Source organism: Gallus gallus, chromosome 1, assembly GCF_016699485.2.
Source record: "Gallus gallus isolate bGalGal1 chromosome 1, bGalGal1.mat.broiler.GRCg7b, whole genome shotgun sequence".
NCBI lineage: Eukaryota > Metazoa > Chordata > Aves > Galliformes > Phasianidae > Gallus > Gallus gallus.
The window spans coordinates 152,853,168-152,873,406 of record NC_052532.1 but is presented as its reverse complement, the minus strand read 5'-3'; the positions used below and the strand labels follow the sequence as shown (position 1 = coordinate 152,873,406).

At 36.4% G+C, this 20,239-nt stretch overlaps 1 long non-coding RNA gene across 1 annotated transcript in view; it reads left to right on the top strand.

Annotated features, from left to right (window-relative positions):
- The window catches only part of LOC101750454, a 63,912-nt gene extending 46,339 nt beyond the window's left edge, over positions 1–17,573 (top strand). The window contains exons 4-6 of the long non-coding RNA XR_005860942.1: positions 1,732–1,797; positions 2,040–2,160; positions 14,481–17,573. This is a non-coding gene — a long non-coding RNA (uncharacterized LOC101750454). The remainder of the gene's footprint in view (positions 1–1,731; positions 1,798–2,039; positions 2,161–14,480) is intronic.
- The last annotated feature ends 2,666 nt before the right edge of the window (positions 17,574–20,239 follow it).

Sequence of the window (20,239 nt, the reverse complement as noted above, 5' to 3'; positions counted from 1 at the left end):
AAATATACTCCTGTCACATATTGCTATGCCCTATGCCATTCAGCTCTCATATGGTTATGAAATTTTTTCAGAAACTGAAATTCTTTGTTCTTCCCATTCTGTTTATGCCATACTGTGCTCTGATCCTCGCTGATGTGGAGAAATTCTCTGCTCTTTTATGATCTAAAGCAGATTTGAATGTAACATTCCAAAGATGAAAGCTTCACTAACAGCAGTGTGGAGTTCCTGGCAGAAATCTCTGTTCTCAATATCCTCTGTCAAAAGAAATGTTTTTAGCTACAAGACCAATTCATACTCTTCACAACTGAGCAGTTAAAGAGCCTGCCCAGATAAACTGAAGTATTCTGCAGATGTGGTTATGCTGTTGCAAGGGGCAGGTGTTTCACTGATCGTATTGGTATTTTATATTTGCACTATAAAAGTTTCAGTCACAAAGACAAGTTATAGTTTTCAGCTTCAAGTGTTAGTGATGGACTGTGTGTAAATGTCATAATTTTCTCAAGATTTTACAAGAATTTACTTTGCTAAAAGCTATTAAGAGTGAATTAAAAAGTAATATTTTTGAATAAACATTACAATACAGTGTCAATTTGTTTTTTGACATATTTCCTTATTTCAAGATCTTGTAGCAAAACAGCTTTTAATTTCTCTTAAGTCTGACAGTGGAACACATTTTTTGCTATGACAAAGTGCTGATGTTCACGTGTAAGAAGAATACTAATATGAAGGAAAATATCAGAAAAAATGTCTGTCACCACACTAAGAAATACAAAGGTTTTACTACCATAATCAGCTATGCTCTCATTAAGATTACTTCTTGAAATACCCTACTTTTGCTTTTTTTAAATCATACAAATTCATACATCAGAATAACAGCTAAGCTCATGGTTAGAAAGTATTGTTGAAAGTTCGATGGTGCTGATAGTTAAGTTTTCCCCTAAAGTACAATGCAGGAGGAATTCTGTTGCCCTCACAGCCTGTTTTGCTCAGTGTTTTGGTATCTTACAGCTGGCACTTGAGAAACACAGTAAGCACTTGGTGTAAGAACCTATCAGCTTCACACTGCCTTTACCAGTTATCCATAGGCACTACTCTCATACACAAATCCACAGTCAAAAACAAATCTTCTATTTCAACTATGATATATAGCTTTGAATCTCTCAGTTGCAGTAGCCAGGAGAGAAAAATGCGCTCAATGGGATTTAATTATTTATTTATTTTTTAAAGTGGCAACACACTTCAACAATCAAAGGCAGAAACCAACCAAAAAGTCACACGGAACTGTATTTAAAATCACTGGTTTAGGAGCATGGGGTGGAGTATGTGTGGGAGAAATCCCCTTAACTAAACGCATTAGAAAAATGGAATGAATGTGAAATTCAACAGTTTAATTGGATCCCAAGGAATTATCTTGGAACCTGCAAACTGGCTTCCAAGCCTTGCTAACCAACTTACCTTCATCAAATGCTTAAAGGCTTTCCTCACATTGTCAAAAGCATTTTAAGCAAACACAGCGCGCAGCTACATACCATGACAAATTTTGCCTGTAGGCTGTTAAAATGGCTTTAAACTAGTGAGGTATGCTGTTAAAAGTAGACATATACTTTGTACATATTTCTTCCCATGCTGCCTCCCTCCTCTCCAGATGCTTTCTTCTTTCCTTTTAGCCTTTATATCTTCTAAGTTTAATGGGGTTATTAATTAATTAACTTGTGTATTTTCCCTCTTTAGGTACTAAAGAGCAAGCAACTGTCAGTCAGATGAGGCACTCCTGAACTAGGCGAATGCTGACATTTGGTAAGTGTCATCGCAGTTACCTGCCCGTGCCCTTGTAATGCTCTAAGCCAGCGACCCTTCTCTCTTTGTCACACATTTCAGGTAGCACTCAGAGCTCATTGTGTGCAACTGAGGTCAACCGCCAACCAACCAAGTGCTCTGTCCTGTTCGCACAAAGCTTTCCCTGAAGGCAAGAGAAAAGAATAATAAAAGGGGGAAATGGCCTGCTGAGCAATATAACAGGAGGTCGTTTTTGATTATAGGAAGGAACCTTCTGTGGCCATGGAAACCAAAATGCCACACAAAAGCCAGAGGGTGCTTAGGAGGTAAACAAGATAGATGAAAGGTGATGGTGCTTTTAATCTCCACAATCAATATACTTAGGTGAGTGACTTTAATTCAATCCATGTCTGATTAACCTTCTTCCTTTGTTTACACCATTATAGGAGGTTTTCTTCTGTAAAATTTTTTAACAAATGTTAGAAAAATTTCCCGGAGAGGGTTGCTTCTGCAGTGTTTTCATCCTATTCACCCCCTTGATGTAATCATGGATGTTCTCATTATCCACATAAATGCCTAATCCTTCTTACTCCTGCTAAGCTTATCCTCAGCGCTATATTTTGAATGAGAGAGTGAAAGTTCTTATACAAATACAAATTCTTCTGACTTTCCTTTTGGAGACCTAAGCAGGATGAAATAGCTGGAAACAATGGCACTCAGTAAGGAAACCTTTTCCATCAAGAAGCCTTGCAGCAGTTTGGTGAAAACTGGTTTTGATTTGGTTGAGTTATGAGCCCTTGAAAACTGCACATCGTGCATGCTTAGACATTTTAAAATAACAGCAGTGGTTTTAATGACAGCTGAATGTTTGGACGGAAGCTGTGCTGTGCATGCGTGCGTGGCTAATTTACCTACTTACTGAAAAATATACTCAAGGGTAGTGCTCTGAATGAACCCTGCCACACTCAGTTTAGGTTGGCTTGCACAACTGAAAATCCTCTCATACTGCTGCACAAAGTTTTCCACAAAGATGGACATTTTACGGGTGAGACTTTCCGAAGTATGTCTCCAGTTGGGAGAGCAGATCCCACTCAGAAAAGAGAGGGAAAGAAAAGAAAGTACCAGAGAATTTTGTGTTTCTATGTCCTTTGGAATTAAGGGGTAGATTCAATAAAGACAGGCTTTATTTTCTCCTTTTCTTTCTTTCTTTCTTTCTTTCTTTCTTTCTTTCTTTCTTTCTTTCTTTCTTTCTTTCTTTCTTTCTTTCTTTCTTTCTTTCTTTCTTTCTTTCTTTCTTTCTTTCTTTCTTTCTCTCTTTCTCTCTTTCTCTCTTTCTCTCTTTCTCTCTTTCTCTCTCTCTCTTTCTCTCTTTCTCTCTTTCTTTCTCTCTTTCTCTCTTTCTCTCTTTCTCTCTTTCTCTCTTTCTCTCCTTCTTTCTTTCTTTCTCTTTCTCTCTCTCTCTCTTTCCCTCTTTCTCTCTTTCCCTCTTTCCCTCTCTCTCTTTCTCTCTTTCTTCCTCTCTCTCTTTCTCTCTTTCTTTCTCTCTCTCTTTCTCTCTTTCTCTCTTTCTCTCTTTCCTCCTTTCCTTCTTTCTTTCTTCCTTTCTTTCCTTCTTTCCTTCTTCCCTTCTTTCCTTTTCTGACTTTCCTTTTTGGAGACCTAAGCAGGACGAAATAGCTGGAATCAATGGCACTCAATAAGGAAACCTTTTCCATCAAGAAGCCTTGCAGCAGTTTGGTGAAAACCAGAGAATTTTGTGTTTATATGTCCTTTTGAACTAAGGGGTAGATTCAATAAAGACAGGCATTGAAGTACTTATCTCATTCTCACTTCCATTAGAATATCAGCTTTAATACTTCTCTGAATCTTAATCCGGCTCCCAAATAAAAAAAAGAACGCAGACTTATTCATTTAGACTTCCCAAACTATCTGTAGGAAGAGAAAAATGCTTCAACATAGAGTTTGAAGGAAAAGCTGCCTAAGCTCACTGACTTCAAGTTATTTCTTCTCTTCCCAGAACTAAGGTGCGTTGGCACAGTAACTAACAGCTGCCTCTGTCCAGTCAAAATCCATGTCCTTTCCTGAGTGTAGCTGCCTCTCTCAATCCTTTTAAAGAGTGCAGATCTTAGTGTTTTCTTTTAAAAATATAGGCAGAGGAGGCACTGTCACTGCTGCTGCCCACTCTCTATGTCATAAACTGGAAGTAATAGTGCTTATTCACGGAGTAGAAGAGCTGAGTGCCAATGCCAGGGTTCTCGAACCTGGTCCTGTGCTGCCCCCAGCTTAAGCCTGGAGAAGAGAGCTTTCTGGAGCTTAGCTGCTCTTCAGGAACAGATGTGAGGATTTGGGGCCCAGGAAGAAAGAAATACATGTGGGCTCCTAATTCAGTCACCTTGGAAGAATTAGAAGATCCTCCTGAGAAGATGACACTTTGACTTATCAGGGATTGACATCATTGGATGCTAGTCCAGAGCAGTTTGTTGCTTGTACTGCAGTAAAACTGCAAATACTTCAGGAATTTCAAGGAAAATCAAAGCAGTTTTCAGAGCTACAGTTTCAGGTTAATCAACCAAGTTATTCTAAATCCTGTTTTTCGCCTGCCCCAAATTGCATACAGGGGGTTGCAGATGTTGCAATGTCTGATTTTTAATTAAACTACTGTTATTCACTTGTGAGGAATGTGGGATTTCTTTGCCCTGAATGCAGAGAGTTAGGATCCTAATTATGAACTTCCTAGTACTTACAAAGCAATTACATGAAACTGTCTCCTGTAGCCAGAAAGAAATGTAAAGGAGAACATCTAGTCAACCGGCTCCAGGCAAAGGAGAGGCTCTTCTTTCAGTTAGAGTTGACAGTTGTGAACTCTCCCATAGAGTTAGATGCATCAGCCAGGTAACACTGAGGAAAAACAGATTTTGTATGTTGCCTTGTTCTGCTAATAGTGAGCACCCACCTGCCTTTTGAAATATTCAGATCCTGCTGTTCATGTCTGCTGCTTGAATCTTTGTCTGCAGATCCCTGGTGGGATCCCTATCCACTAAGCTGGAAGATATTCTGAAACAGACATCAGAGAGAGCCTCTCAGTCTAAGAAAAAATATTTTAAATGAAGTAATAATCATTTCTCTTTTTATTGCATCCATGGTTACATGTTATTGAAGAGACTGTATCCGAGAGTCTTCTGTGTGCTTTAGCAACAGAATCACTCTCTATCTCTGAGCAAACTGGTGTTTAAATTATTTATGTAAAAGGGAGCAATAAAAACAAGCAGGAAGGGAGAGGGACCAACACAAGCATCTTTCAGTAACTTTCACACTAGCAATGGAAATTATATGTTCCATTACCCATGTGCTCTGATATTACACATGGAGCGGGGTCACAATCAATTCCTCTTTATCCTCGTTCTCTTCTACTCTGGTTAGCCACAGTCAGCAATTAACTTTTGGACCTACTTCTTAGCAAGTCCCTTCCACACTGCTAAGTAACAAAGTAAATTTGAATGTTATATGTAAAGACAAAATGAAAAATGCCAGTATATGTGGACTTTTGGGTGATAAGTCTGCTATGTTATACTAGAGGTACTTTCAGGGATGGCTTTAAGATGAACAGTGAGCTTCCAGGGTCTTTTATTATAAGTTTTATAACTCATTTTCATGAGTCTTTCAATGACTGAAGCTTTTCAGGTCTTTCAAAAGCCCTCAACTGTGTTCTGTATCTAATATTTTGAAAGCTTCATGGTCACTCAACTGGCACAAGAATTTCCTGTGTGCATTTAACCTACTCTTGAATACAGTGGGAAGTTAAGTGCTTTCCTTCTCCCTTCCTAGAGATACCAAGACAAAGGTTGTCTACAGCTGCTGTGATCCATTCTATGAAGGTTAAAATTTGAATTAAACTTACTTTAGACTTTATGTGAGCTAACAGGCATCTGTCAAGGAAGACTAACCTCTGAGAGATTTGAGATAATTTTTTACTTTCCCTAAGTATGTTCAAGAATAGTTTCCTAAGATTATCTACAGCAGATTAAATTTGGCTTGCTTGAGCTAACTAACTCCAGAATTATTGTTGACATTGTATTGTGTCACACTGAAGCACTCACAGTAGCATACCCACAAAAGAGTAAAGACAAACAAAAGTACTACAATCCTTCTCTAGTTTTTCTCAAGCAAAATTTGGCTATTTAATGAGAACCTTGTGACTGATTGTATCAGTTGGATATGTAGAGTTCTTGCTTTTGTACACTGAATCAAATAGCCTATGAAATGTTTCTCAGATAAATTTGTTGAAGGATATGAGAATAGATTAGCCCAGTTGGATGGAAATGTAAATATAAAAGTTCGTCCAGTGTTTTGGAAGGTTTCAAAAGACCTTCCACTCATCTATTAGAGGGTTGTATTCTTATTTTTACCCTGTTCACTGGAATTTTTGTTGGTCTTATTAAGAAGGAAAAGGAAGAACAAAAAGAGCAAAGAAAGGAAGTGAAGGAAATGCACCTTGTAATGGGATCAATAGCTTACTTTGTAAAGATGAAATCAATGTATTGCATCACTTAGATGGCAAAGTATAGAACTACTTAAGAAGTAGAGGATGGTTGGAGAAAGAACGCCTTTTACTGATCTGAAAGGAATCAAGACAGAATATTGCTATGAAGATGAGGAACTGAAGAGAAAGATGATAAAATACTACTCTAGGCTCTGCTTATGTTCCTACCAGGACTTTTGGGCCATTCATCACTGACAGTTTCCACTTGTTTCATCTAACTACTTCAGCATTTTACAGATGCAAAGCACTTTTTGCCTAATGTTTTGGGTGAATACGTCCACATTTAATCTTCCAATTTTTATTGTATGACTGAAAATGCTTTATTAAAAAAAGATCCACATTCAATAACTTGAACACGTCAGAATGAATACATTATTTATTACATGCTTCACTTTGCTGAAAGAGTCAAGTTCCAGTGGATAAACCCAAGATCCTGAAAAAGATCTATTCTTTCTTCACTGTGTGGTCAGACTGCGACAGGGACAGCATCTGATTCCAAACTGCTAGGGTCTTGTGAAGTTACAAGTGTCCATGCCTGCTGCACAATAACAGAAACGTTAGGTGGCCAATTCAGGCAACACAGTGACCACCATGAAATCTATTGACGTTTTCCTTAGACTTAATGTGGATACTTAGCTAAACCTCTTTGGCTGAGGAATTGAGCTTTATCATACTCCTTTCCTCTTCTCCCAGCTAAGAATATAAATACTGTTATATTTATGCTACTGCAACACCACCTACTAGGAGGCAAGGATAAGAAAGCTAGCTCTTTTAAAAATTAATGAGCCTTGGAAGGAAATGAAGCTGAGAGAGTATGAAAGCATATGAATTTCTCCTATACAGAAGAACCAGCGTTCATTAAACTGTAACCCTACACTGTTCAAAGCTCCGGTCCACTTCAGCAGTAGATTACTGTGAGTAAGGACTATGGAGTTCAGGGTGCCTGTTTTTTCTCCTGCCTGGAAAAAATTGTTACTGTATCTGTAGATGAGAAGATTAACAAAGACACCTACACTGTCACAGCAACATATGCCTACCCATGCACTAGATGTTATAAGATGTAGACATTCAGTAGTCCAAGAACATGAAAAATTTATATCCAGCACTAGATTTGGGTCCTTTGTGATGGTAAAAATTTTAACCATAACTCTATTTTCAGATTATCAAATGATGAGACTTGCATTAACTGGGAAGTTTCAAAATGGTGCCATAGATTTTTTGGCACTGTCTGTTTTGATACTGCTTTGGTATTATCAAAAAGAATGAAAGTAAATGTTCTTACATCTACTTCAGTTAAGCAAGATATTTATTATTCATCTGTTGCTCTTTTTACTTGAAAGAATTAAAGAAATATATCCTTCTACAGCTCTCAAATTTAAAAAGATTAAAGAAATTATCAATTTGTAGTTCTCTTTATACTGCAAGAGATGGGAAACTATTGGAAACCAATAAATTACTTTGTTAATACATATTTTTTCCCCAGGTATGATCACATAATTAGATTTTTTACAGGAAGATATTGCATGTATTTTCTCATCCATCAAGAAATACAGTTTTGAAGAATTTATACTAAAGGTCAGAATGCTATACAAGAATAATTGACTTGGATTCACTTTGCTTTGTACATTTCTAAATTTTTCTAATAGTCAGGATTTTACTGAGGGTAATTTCTATACAGAATGTTCCTATTAATATCGGTATCAAATGAAAGTTGACTATTATTGATATATTACTTCAAACATATTGTGTTCATAGTTACATTGGTATAAATGTTATTCTTAATACCATCTGGGAATAAGCTATACCGTGTTCAACACAGATTGTATAGGAATGACTGTACCTATGTTAATGAACCATTTTACCAAAATCCCTACGTATCACCAAATGTAAATAAAGAAATACAACCTTACAATCCTAAAAGGAAATTGCTGTCAGATTTGATAGATTATATTTCCTGGCTCTATAGTTGGTCAATTTATATTTAGTCTTCATTTGGTTATCAGCTATCTGTGTTGGGTTTATTGCATCATCAGTCACTAAAGAATGATCAAATAATTTCCATGAAGAAACAGTTACACCAACAAAAATAGAGATTTTTGAGGAGATCCACTTACTTTGTATTTAAAAAGCCAGCTCTATGAAGGGTGACTTGCCAAAAAAAGAGAAAAATTAAGTCTGCTTTCTCTACAAACAGTCATGGTTGCCATTTTCAAACATTAATGAATGTGAGTTGGATTGAGTATTTGAAACAGTTCTGCTTTCCTCAGGAGTATACAGGACATGTAGTCCCACAGTCAGAATAATGTTCAGGTGCTAGTCACAAGAGGGAGCTCAGTACTTCATGGCTGTAATAGAAATACATATGGATTGACAAGCAAAATTTGAATAGTTCATAAAAGGATATAGAATTTGTAAATCAATAGCAATTTTCAATGCCTTTACTATGTTAATTAATTTGGATTTATTCTAGAACATTAGCCTTCAGCATTTAAGAAGGTAGAATATTTACTGCTCACCTAATATGTAGCTTCCTTTCTCTGTCTTTCATTTTCCCAGTTTCTCTTCTTTGTCAAAAGTAAGATTAAAAAGGAATTGATGTTGACAGTTCATAAGGGCAGTTTAGGGCAAAAAAATCGCAGTTGTATTCTATTAGTCTTAGGAGTGGATCAGAACAAAACTTTCTATTAGGATTGAAAACAAATCTATAAGTTTGAAACCAGTTTTCTTGTTTACCTTTGAATGAAACTTTAATATGATAAATAAAATGGAAAAAAGAAAAAAAAAAGAAAAAAAAAAAGGAAGATAGAATTTGTTCCGAAAAGGTTTATTGTGCACGTGAAATTTCTTGGTCTGATGACAACACTTTTTAGATAAACTAAAGAGCATAACAGCTATAAGTGCCCAAATGATCAGTTACATCAACTGCCCAGGGATCACAGAGTGGATGAGTTACCATGGAACTAACCTGGTTATTTTGATAAACAACACATTTTCCTGTGATACTTTTATTTATATATATAACAATTTGAACAGAATAACCCTTGACTGATATAACTATGGTCTGGTAGACCTGAGAGCAATTAGGTATCATGACAACTAACATCATGATAATGTTTTCAAGAAATCCAAACTTAATCCAAACTATGGACACACATATTATTAAAAGTGTGTTAAGTCTGTCTTGTAAGTTATAGGAAAAAGTATTATTTGGGCATTTTGGTATTTATTGTTACAAGTTAAAGTAGATTTGGGCTTTTTCCTCACCCACTCCTGAGGTTGCCAAGTTGGTGTAGATATTTCAATGTTGTAGGACTCGCTGAGTGTTTGCTTACTATTGGTGCAAAGCTTGTGGAATATACTGGCTTTCTGAATTGGATTTACAGCTGTTTTTCCTCCCTATAACAATCTAACACAGCTGAAATGGTCATATATTTGTCATAACTTTCCTCCTGTAGAGTGCCTTATCTCCACGTCTCATAACCTATGCTGTTTTAGACATTCTGTCCCTTTTTCATGCTCAGAATTCTGTGGTATATTTCCCACTCCCTCTTGCAATACTGAAATAATTCTTACATTCTCTTGGTCAGCTATTTTAAAAAGATCTGGTGAAATGAGTGATGTTTTTTTTTTTAAATGTGTTTGTACATATCTCACCAGACACAAGATTTGTGATGATTGCAAGCTAGAAGCTAGAAAAAAACCAGGGTATAAATACAGGGATTTTTTTTATTTTTTATTTTTTTAACTGAAAGACATTACCTCTGCAGTAGCTTTCCTAGGAAGTTATGGGCTCTGTGACAGTTAAAGGGCTTAAATCAACTTTGACTCTAATAGGTATGTTTTCAGCTAGTAGTCCTGGACTCGCTACCAGAAGCACTTGTTGAAATTCTCTGCTCTTTGTCAAGCAGTTGGGCAATACAAATAAGTCTAATGGTCCTTTCCTGACTTTCAATGTTGTGAAGATTTTCTCTTTTAATTTAAAAAGGCCACCATGTCTTTCCATTTTTGGTAAGCATGAAGACAGTACTGTTATTTTACGAAGGTCATGAATTTAAAAAGAAAAGCATGACATACAGTAGCATATTTCTTCAAATATCCCATTAAATTCAAGTTACAAATTAAAATTATTATTTTTTTTCTAAATTTGAAGAACTATAATTTTAGAGGGCATACACTTGTTCTTGTACTAAGGTGAGAAAAAAAAAAAAAAAACACCAGTTATGACTAGCAGCAATTCTATGACAGATGCACAGAGTGAGATGAAGTATGTATTTATGCTTCCAGTGTGTAGATAATGGGTATATAGTGTATAAAGATAAAGGATTATTAAAATTTTCTGTTGAAACTAAAAAAAGACAGTATTCTAAGCAGCCTACATTTTTAATGCAAAGTATCTTTTATACATTAAAAGCTTTCTTCTTGTTGTTTTTAGGCAGAATATATAAATGTTTATCTTTAGAACTATTTTCCTCCTTGTTTTCCAAAGAAACAAAGTGCATGTTATTATACTGTTGGTCTTTTTTTGTTTTTTCTGTTATCATCTTCTCTGAAAACATAAAATCTGTGGGCTGGTTTTAGATCAAATTTTAGAAGTATCGTGAGTTCATTCAGTGTTATCAATCTGTTTGGAAAAGAGAGACCCTGATGGGGTAATAATTAGAGAAAATATATGTAGGGATCCTCTCATTTCTTATGCATAGTTATTCAGAAACCAAAATACAATTGCTATCTGACTGAGAAGTTTAAAAATAACTAAATCAACACGTATGGGATTCAGCCATTATAAACAGTGACTCTTTGCCAACAGATTGGGAAGTGGAGGGTGTGGGAAGGAAATATGGATGTTCCAGTGTACAGAACTGAAGACACAAATCTGTAGGAAACCAGGCTTCCTTAGTTCCTTTTCTCAATAACAGACATTTCTGTTCATGTAATATGTGGCATGGCCTTATCATATTGCCATGAAGTATGTTCCAAAGAAGCTGTGTGGCTTACTGTGTGGCTTTCAGCTATGTGGCTGAAAGAAAAATTGGAAAATCCCACTTTAAACAATCTAGAAGTTCTTGAGACCAAAGAGAGACACTATTAGTACACGCCTATTTGAATTAATTAACTGCCTCACAAGGCTATGTCTCAGCTGCTAGGATCTGATGGCTGTGAAACTTCTCAGTCACATGTTCACATGAGATGTTCATCTAGGGACATCTCATCCATAAGGGCTGCTAGCTGTATCCTGCTGTTCTTCTCCGAGGAAAATGTGAGGAGGCACAGATGGTCCAACTCTATAGCTGTAAAGGCACTAAGAACATCGAAGTCAAGAGTGCATTCCCCTTCAGCATCTCGGGTTTTATAACAACCACAACAATCACCTAAACTGTCTACAGCTCAGGAAGTAATTTCGGCCCAAACTGGCAAGAAATCAGATAACTTCAAATTGGAAAACATGCAATTAATTCTCTAAATGCAAGGTGACATGCCTGTGAAGACAGTCTGCATTTCAAATCAGGGAAAGCTGATCAAAAATTCTGCTTTCTACTAAGGAGGAAGTAGTCCTCCCAAATCTACGATTTAGAACATGGTTTTATTGTACTCTTGTTCAAGTGTGCAATGCCTGATTTAAAATGAAGTAAATCTAATTAAATAATATTGGTCTCCTGCTATCGTACATCTGCACCACACTTACTGAATGACAATCCTAAATATTAGAAAAGCATAAAGCTCCTTATAATTAAGGATCTTATAAACAACAAAATAAAAATCCAAACTCCCCAAACCATATCCTATTGCTAAGAATAATCCAACGATATTTTAACCGCCTCACTGAACAGACAGGCCTTACATTGCACTCTGAATTTTGCCAAACTTTGGCTCTGGCAGAGGGCCAAAGGAAGCAGGTTTCAGCGGCATGGGCCCTCCACTGAGAACACCCTACCACCAGTCCTGCAGAGCCAGGGTACTGCACATTCATTTTATGTGTAGTGCTCCTGTGTCTCACAACTGCTATGTCTGATATTTTCTTTATGACTTCAGCTTATTTGCAGATTTGGCTGCAAAATGTATTTTCACACAGTACTCAGTGCAAAGTCTAAAACTGAAACTCAGAAGTACAGTCTACTGAATTTAATGGAATTAACTTGATCTCTAGAAATAATAACTGTGGAAAGAAAGAAGAATCTATTTCTATTTAGTTTCAACATATTCTGTCATGATGAGATTAAAAATTGTTATACCAAATGTACATTGTGCCCTGGCTGTCAAGAGGACAAACAGCGTTTTGGGGTTCATTAAACACAGTATAAACATCTGGGCAAGAGAGGTGATTTTCCCACTATATTTAACACTGATGTGGCCTAACCTTGAATACTGTGTTCAGTTCTGAGCTCCACATTATAAAAATGATGTTAAAGTACTTGAGTGTTTCCAGAGGATGGCAACAAAGCTGGTAAAAGTGCTGAGAGGCATGTTCTTATGAGCAGAGATTGAGGAAACTTGGGTTTTCCAGTCTGGAGAAAAAGATGCCAAGGCCCCTGCAGCTTCCTAAAGAGTGTAAGTGGAGACAGGGGTACAGGTCTCTTCTCCCTGGTAATGGATGACAGGATTAAGAGGAATGCCAGGAAGCTGTGCCAGAGGAGTTTCAGATTGGACATGAGGAAACATTTATTTACTGTGAAGGTGATCAAACACTCTAACAGGCTTCCTAGCAAGGTAGTTGATGTCTCAAGATGGTCAGTGTTCAAGAGACATTTGAATAGTGTTTTAATTTAGTGCTTTAACTTTTGATTAGCCCTGAAGTGGTCAGGCAGTTGGTCTTGATGATCTTTGTACATGCTTTCCAACTCAACTATCTCTCCTCTCCTCTCCTCTCCTCTCCTCTCCTCTCCTCTCCTCTCCTCTCCTCTCCTCTCCTCTCCTCTCCTCTCCTCTCCTCTCCTCTCCTCTCCTCTCCTCTCCTCTCCTCTCCTCTCCTCTCCTCTCCTCTCCTCTCCTCTCCTCTCCTCTCCTCTCCTCTCCTCTCCTCTCCTCTCCACAATATTACCTGTCAATCAGGTGAAATTGCTAAATTGCTTCATCTACAGAATTCCAGAGAAGCCAGAAAAGTAATGTTGAATCATTAGTAGTAGATAACTACAAATGCTCGCCAATATTTTTCTTCTTTACAAAATAGACAGTAATTCTAGCCAGTTTACTTCAACCCCACCTCAACTTCTATTTAGAAATCTACCAGTGACTTACATATTTTATTCTGACAAATATTGTGCTTTAAGGGATGAGGTATTTTGAAAATTTACATATGTTGAGGAATGAGGAAGACTGGAAAAACATATTTTTTATTTTTATTATACACCTCATACTGACAATTGACTGATTAATTCAAAACTTCCAACACGTTCGAGAAGCTGGGAAAAGATTGATTTTTATCTCATCATTAACACTTCCATCAAATGAGGAACTATAAAATTTCTGCCTTCAAATCCAGATTAAAAAAAAGTCAAAATGTCTCAATACTTTTTCAAGCAGTAAAAGCTTGAAAACCTGTCCAATGGATTACCTTCAGGTCTGCTGTTACTATGTGGAGTGAGTTCCATGGACAATATCATAATTTGCCTAAGTACTTAAGCATATGCTTGGTTTTAAGCTTTGCATAATCCCATTTGATTCTGGCAGAATTTAAGCAGGCTTTCTAAACTAAGAATGACGTTGGAGCCAGAACAGAGTCCTTTCACACCCCTCAGTCATCGCCTCCATTTCTTCTATCTGGATGCAGGTAGTCCAGTTATTCTGACTGAATTGATGTTTTACAAACATTTACCTGGAGGAGAGGATATTAATGCAGGAAAAACAAACAAGCAAACAAACATATAATGGACAAACAACAAAAATCAGGTATCAGTGAGATATTTGACTGGATTGTTGTTTCACATGTAATGCAGAAATAGATATTTTAATGGCCTCAGTCTTGCAAGGTATTTTATATACGAAATAAGTGGACACTTAAACTGAAGCATGGATGTAGAGGTTTAGCTTACTGAGAAATATGGTTAAGTAATCATGACAGAGAACAACAGTTTTTCTTCTGAAGTGTTTAATTCTGAAGTGTCTTAATTCTGCAGTTAGAGTTGTTGGCAATTCTGTCTCATTAAGAGTTTTCCTCCTACCTTCACAGGGCTAGAAAAAAACCTCATCAGTCTGGATTCGTCATGTTGAAGAGTTTTGCTGGAAACTCATCACATGTGGTCAGTGTGGGTTGGCGAGTGCCTGATTTTGCAAGCAAACTCTACCCACTATCCTTACCACCAAAGCTGAACCTGCCAGAGACCTCTTTCCTTGATGACACTACTGACAGAATCTTTGTCAAATCTAGACTGGGCAAATAAGCATAACCAAAAGAAGAACCAGCTTAGGCAACCATGTGAAACTCAGTATGTGTATACTGAATCAATACTTTTGTTTAAATAAAAGATGACATAAATTCTCTTGACTGGTTTTTGTTCTGTCACTTTCAAAATTCCTGGTTCCAACTATGCCAGTAAACAGAAACAGAAAAAGCTGCAGAAGTATTTTACCTTATGGAGAATTTACAAATCAAAACAAACCAAGAGAAGAGAAGAGAAGAGAAGAGAAGAGAAGAGAAGAGAAGAGAAGAGAAGAGAAGAGAAGAGAAGAGAAGAGAAGAGAAGAGAAGAGAAGAGAAGAGAAGAGAAGAGAAGAGAAGAGAAGAGAAGAGAAGAGAAGAGAAGAGAAGGAGAAAGAAATTTTGATAAATCTCACGTGAATATATATATTTTTAATTTTTACCACCAAATTTTACAAATTCAAAATTAAGCCAACTTAAACTTAACTTTTTTCCCCTGAACATGTAGTATGTGGAGCAAAAATATGATTTGACTCTAGACTGAATTTAGACATTGATGCAAGTTTCCATAATGATTCAAGAAATAGAAATTGCTGGAATTGTTCTATTATGGGAAACTTAATCTTACATAAATAGGTTGAAAAATATTTGTATTTTATCCTGATTATAGTTGAGCTCAAGGGCTGGAACTTTTCTTTGCTAGTCACTGAGCCAACAGGAGATGATTCTTCTATCTGTTTTGTTTTGACACACTGCAAGGAGATAATGGAAGTTCTAATTATATATTTGAATCCTGAGTTGATGTAGTTAAAATTAAATATAAAAGCAAACATAGGCTAGACAGAAATGATTGGTCTTAATTTCAAAATGCATGGAAAACTTTATGAAAAGCATTCACTGAGACCTAAGAGAAAAAAGAGTTAGACGTGAGGTCTCTCAACAGGGGGAATAGGATTTAGATTGAGCACAAAATAGATATGAAACAAAAAGCAAAGTCAATATTTTGTGTTTTCCAGAAGGAATGGCATTGGCTTTAGGACAAAGCCAAATAAATTAAGATGTAGATTATTGCAGGCAAAATGCAGGGAAAACTCAACATGGTCAACACAGGTGTTCAAGTGGTCTCTATCTCATGTTCCTGAAATAACTATTCAATGCACTTACAAAATCCTGTAGCAAGCACCTCATGGTAATTTATCACACTGCATGGTCTAATTCATCAGGTTGAGCAATAGGTTAGTTAAGGCTAAGGCACTGCACTGCAAGGAATGTTGAAGCCAATTCTGACTCCCCACATTTAGGAGAAAGAAGCAGGATAGCCAGCAGGAGACTGCTCCATAGATTTCAGCTGTGAAAAGATGCTTTTATATATGTGGGAGAAACAAAATCTCATGTCTAATTCCTAAATATTTCTATTACCTGGCTTGAGGCTTTCTATCTTCTGTTTCCAGTGCAGTCAAGCACCTTACTCAAAGCTGTGAATGCCATTCTTGGTCTGAATAACAAACTTCAGGTGCTCTTATGCTTATCAAGGCAAGATCTAATCTTTTTGGAAAGCATTTAACAAATAGCAAGATACCAAAATCCAGTGAATTATTTTAAGCCTGTTACTCCCTATTCTCTATTAATAAACTGCCTTTCTTATTTTGTACATATCGTCTGGATAGCTGACAAAGAAAAAACATTAGATTTTACTGTAGCTTAATACTCTTGTATTGTTCTTTTCTTTCAGAAACTAATAGCATTTTTTTTTCTGGAGGTAAAATTGTCAACCAATCTGAATGATTGACATCTCAATTGTTTTGAAACAGTTAGTGATCTCTTCCTGGTTTTCAGAGAACATTGAAGATTTGATCTCTGAAAATCAAGCATTTCCAAGTTATTCTGTGGTGGATAACCCAAGCCACTAGCCCATTTTGCTCAGTAGATTTTGCTCCATAGCTATGAGCTTGAAAATCGTATTCTTGTGGAAAGAAAAAATGCAAGAGGAAGTGAATCTCTTTGGTATGTTTGGTACGCTGTTGATACAGAGTTTATTTTAAAAGGAAATTATCAATCTTAATATTTATGTATTTATTTATTTATCTTTGCCATTTTAGTACCATACTGGGAATATTTTTGTCTCATTCTTTAATGATCTTTCTTTCCAAAAATCTTATGAGGGTAACAACACCACTCAAGTTTGTTACGGCATCTTAAATGAAGTTAGTTGTGAGCAGGTGTACGTTCAACAATTTAAAATCAAGAATGGACAAATCATCTAACTTTATATCCCTGGAAGGAAAAGAAGATCCTGTCACCAACCACATTTGAAAAGACAGATTTTTATGTGTGAATGAATACAGGTTCATTACTGTGGTGAAAGTAGAAAGAATGCAGTATTAAATCCAGCACATTTTTTAAAAAATATCATACGTCTAATGCTGTGTTGATCCAAATAGTCACATTCTCCTCCACTGTACTAGACACTTGTTTTTGTCTTTAATTTGCAAGCTTTTGTTGAAAGACACAGTCAGTATTACTTTTTGTGAGTTTACATAAACGACAATCCTTAGTGTAAGTAAATAATGCATAAAATCTATTCATGCTGCTTGAACAAGTTCGAGGAAACTTGCAAGAAGTGAGCTGGTGTTGCAAACAGTATTTTAATCAATCAAAGCAGAATTGAAATGGTTTGATAGCAACCACCAGTCACTGAAAGCATTGTGATTTTCTGTTATTAGCTAAAAATGAATCTAATTGCACCCTCTGAGCCTTGATCTGTTTTATAATTGCTTGTGATGTATTTTTTTTTCAGGAAAGTGGGCTATTTTGGAAAAAAAAATCATTTGTTCTCTTAAAATATCTGAGTTTTCTCAGATAGTAGCATAGACAGGCTGTTAATGTAGTGATACTGTGGTTTTGTGTGACTTCCACACAGATGTATGTGTTAGGAATTAAGTAATAAAACAAATAAAAATCCTTTTCCCTTTTTCGCATTGCTCTTCTTCATGTATCAGTTTCAAAACAAAATGCAAGTATATATCTCTGGGAGAAATGAGGAGGCTGAGAAGAAGTGTAGTACCACCTCAAAGGTAACAAAATTTGCTGGAAGCATTAGATCCCATAGAAAAAAATCATCTTACTTGTGGACATTTACATTTGAACTAGCCAAGTGAGTTCTATTTAACAGTGGGGAAGAAAAAGAAAGAAAGAAGGAAAAAAAAGGTGATTAATCTCATTCTAATGCAGGCAATTAAATTATGTGAAATGAATTGTTCTTCAAAAGCATTTATTTCACTCCTTAGCTATGAAGGTAACTTAGGGAGATTAGCTCAGGTGGAGGCTGAAGACTTGTTTAGCTAGGTTAGGTAAACACTTCATTGAGGTTTTTGTCTCTACTGGATACTAAAGAAAAGCCAGGGAATGTTCCTGGATACTGGAATTCAATAATCTATAATATTTAATAATATAAGCAGTCTATGGTGTGGTTTTGGTCTTTTCCACTTAGGACTCCACCAAACCGCTCCTTGGCATGATTTGGGAACACACAAAGGCCAGTAACCACTCTTAGCAGGCACTGTGAATGTAGCCATCCTGTCTTTGAAGGTAAAATAGTTTAAAAATACAGATACAGACTGGTCCTTGCCAGTCGGCCTCAGTGCCAGAAAACTGTTCAAGTGATACGCAGTTTCCTACTATAGATGTGTCTACATCTATATGTATATCTACAATTTGAGAATAGTATGGGATATTTATCTGTTAATGACAGATGTGCTCACAAACGAAGCCAGGATGAGAAGTCCTAAAATATATTTACAGGATACAGCAAGAACCACAGTGAAGCCTCTTCCTGGATAATTCAAAAAATGTAACATGACCTATGTATTTGCGTCTTCTCTAATTACTTCAGTACAACTTGTGCCTGAGGGTGATGATATAAGGATTATAATGATAAGAACAACTAAAATATTCTTTGATGCAAGCAATTTGCTACATTATATGTGCTTCCTTTTCTTGTTTAAATATTAAAATATGAAATTTCGTGAGCCTCATGGGATATATTTTAATTGAACAGCTATAATAATTATTTTCTAAAGGAATGATACTTGTCTTTGTGTACTTCAGTGGCAGCTTACCATTCCCACTATTTTAGAGCAGAAGTAGGTTTTCTGACCAATCAGGACTTTTGTTTCTGATATGGAATTACCTGCCTGGAGGCTACACATATATAGAGACCTGTGTTGACTACACAGACAACAAAATGGAGCAATTACTCAGGTTTCCTCTCTATTCATGATTTTTATCAGTATGTTATTACCAAAAATGTGAATTTAACATTGAATGTATTCTGAAAACCAGAATGTCTAGGAGTTGTAGGGTAAATTATTCCATGTATAGGGTAAATTATTCCATGATAGTGACAGGTGCAAACCATACACTTCAGCGTGAAACATACATCAAGTAAATAAATATTCCTCTTAAATATATTAAATTCCTTATGTGGAGTAGATAATATGTTCTCTGATTGAAACAAAAAATTATGAAATCAATGAGGAATAAGGACAGGATGTAACTTGCTGAGATCATGATAAACTACTGAGCCAATTGATAATTTCAACTCATTTGCTTATTTTTCAATAAAGAATAAACAAGTTTTGCTCTGACTGTTGCTTAATTAGCCTTAACAAAACTTTCTGAAGTGTGATACCTCATCAACTGAAGGTGTTGTGGTTGTAGGCAGGGGTCTGCCAATAACAATATGAAAAACTTCTGAACATTGCCAAGATTACTTCTCAGCAAGGCTGAGGTTTCTCCAAGTCATAGGGACCATTTCCTGCAGATGGGATGGACATTTTCCTTCAGCATAACATGAAAAATTTATTTATTGTATTCTGGATATCTTTTCTTAACAATAATATGTGGGGATGGTTTCTGGAAAAGCTCAGATAATTGGATCTGTGTTCCATACAGTAACACAATTGTAACTCAGGGCCTCGTGTTTCAGTATGTTCCTACGGTTATACTACGTCATACATACCATGTTCCACTGATTTTCCACAAGCAATCTAGATACAAGAAAAATATTTTTTTTCTGCAACATCCTTGGAGAATCACTGTCAGATTTTAGTTTGGCCCACCAATGTGAAAGTGTCATGTCCAGAAGAACTGATGCTCTATGATCAGTGGTCTGTTAAGAGCAAGTGGACAGAGAGAAGACAGAATACAGTGGACTGGGAAGTAAAGGGTGTATGGGAGCTTTTCTTCCTTATTGACTGGCCAGAGCATCTGAGCTAGTGCTGACAGGTAAGTAGTTCAATGCTGATGTAAGGCTGCAGTAAATTAGTAGCACTTGGGAGCAAATGGGTAACAGGTAGGAAATTGTGCTTCAGCACCTTAGCAATGTTCTGACTCCCAAGATTTTCTTGGGTAAATGCCACTTAAGAGGCCATTCTTTTCTCCAAAGAGGAGCTGATTTAAAACCGGGCTCTCACTGTGTGCCCAACAGGTTCAGACAAATAGGACCTGCATGGAGACCGGGCCAAAGGCCTGCACATGTGCTCATGGATTTAATAGAGTTTTTATAATGG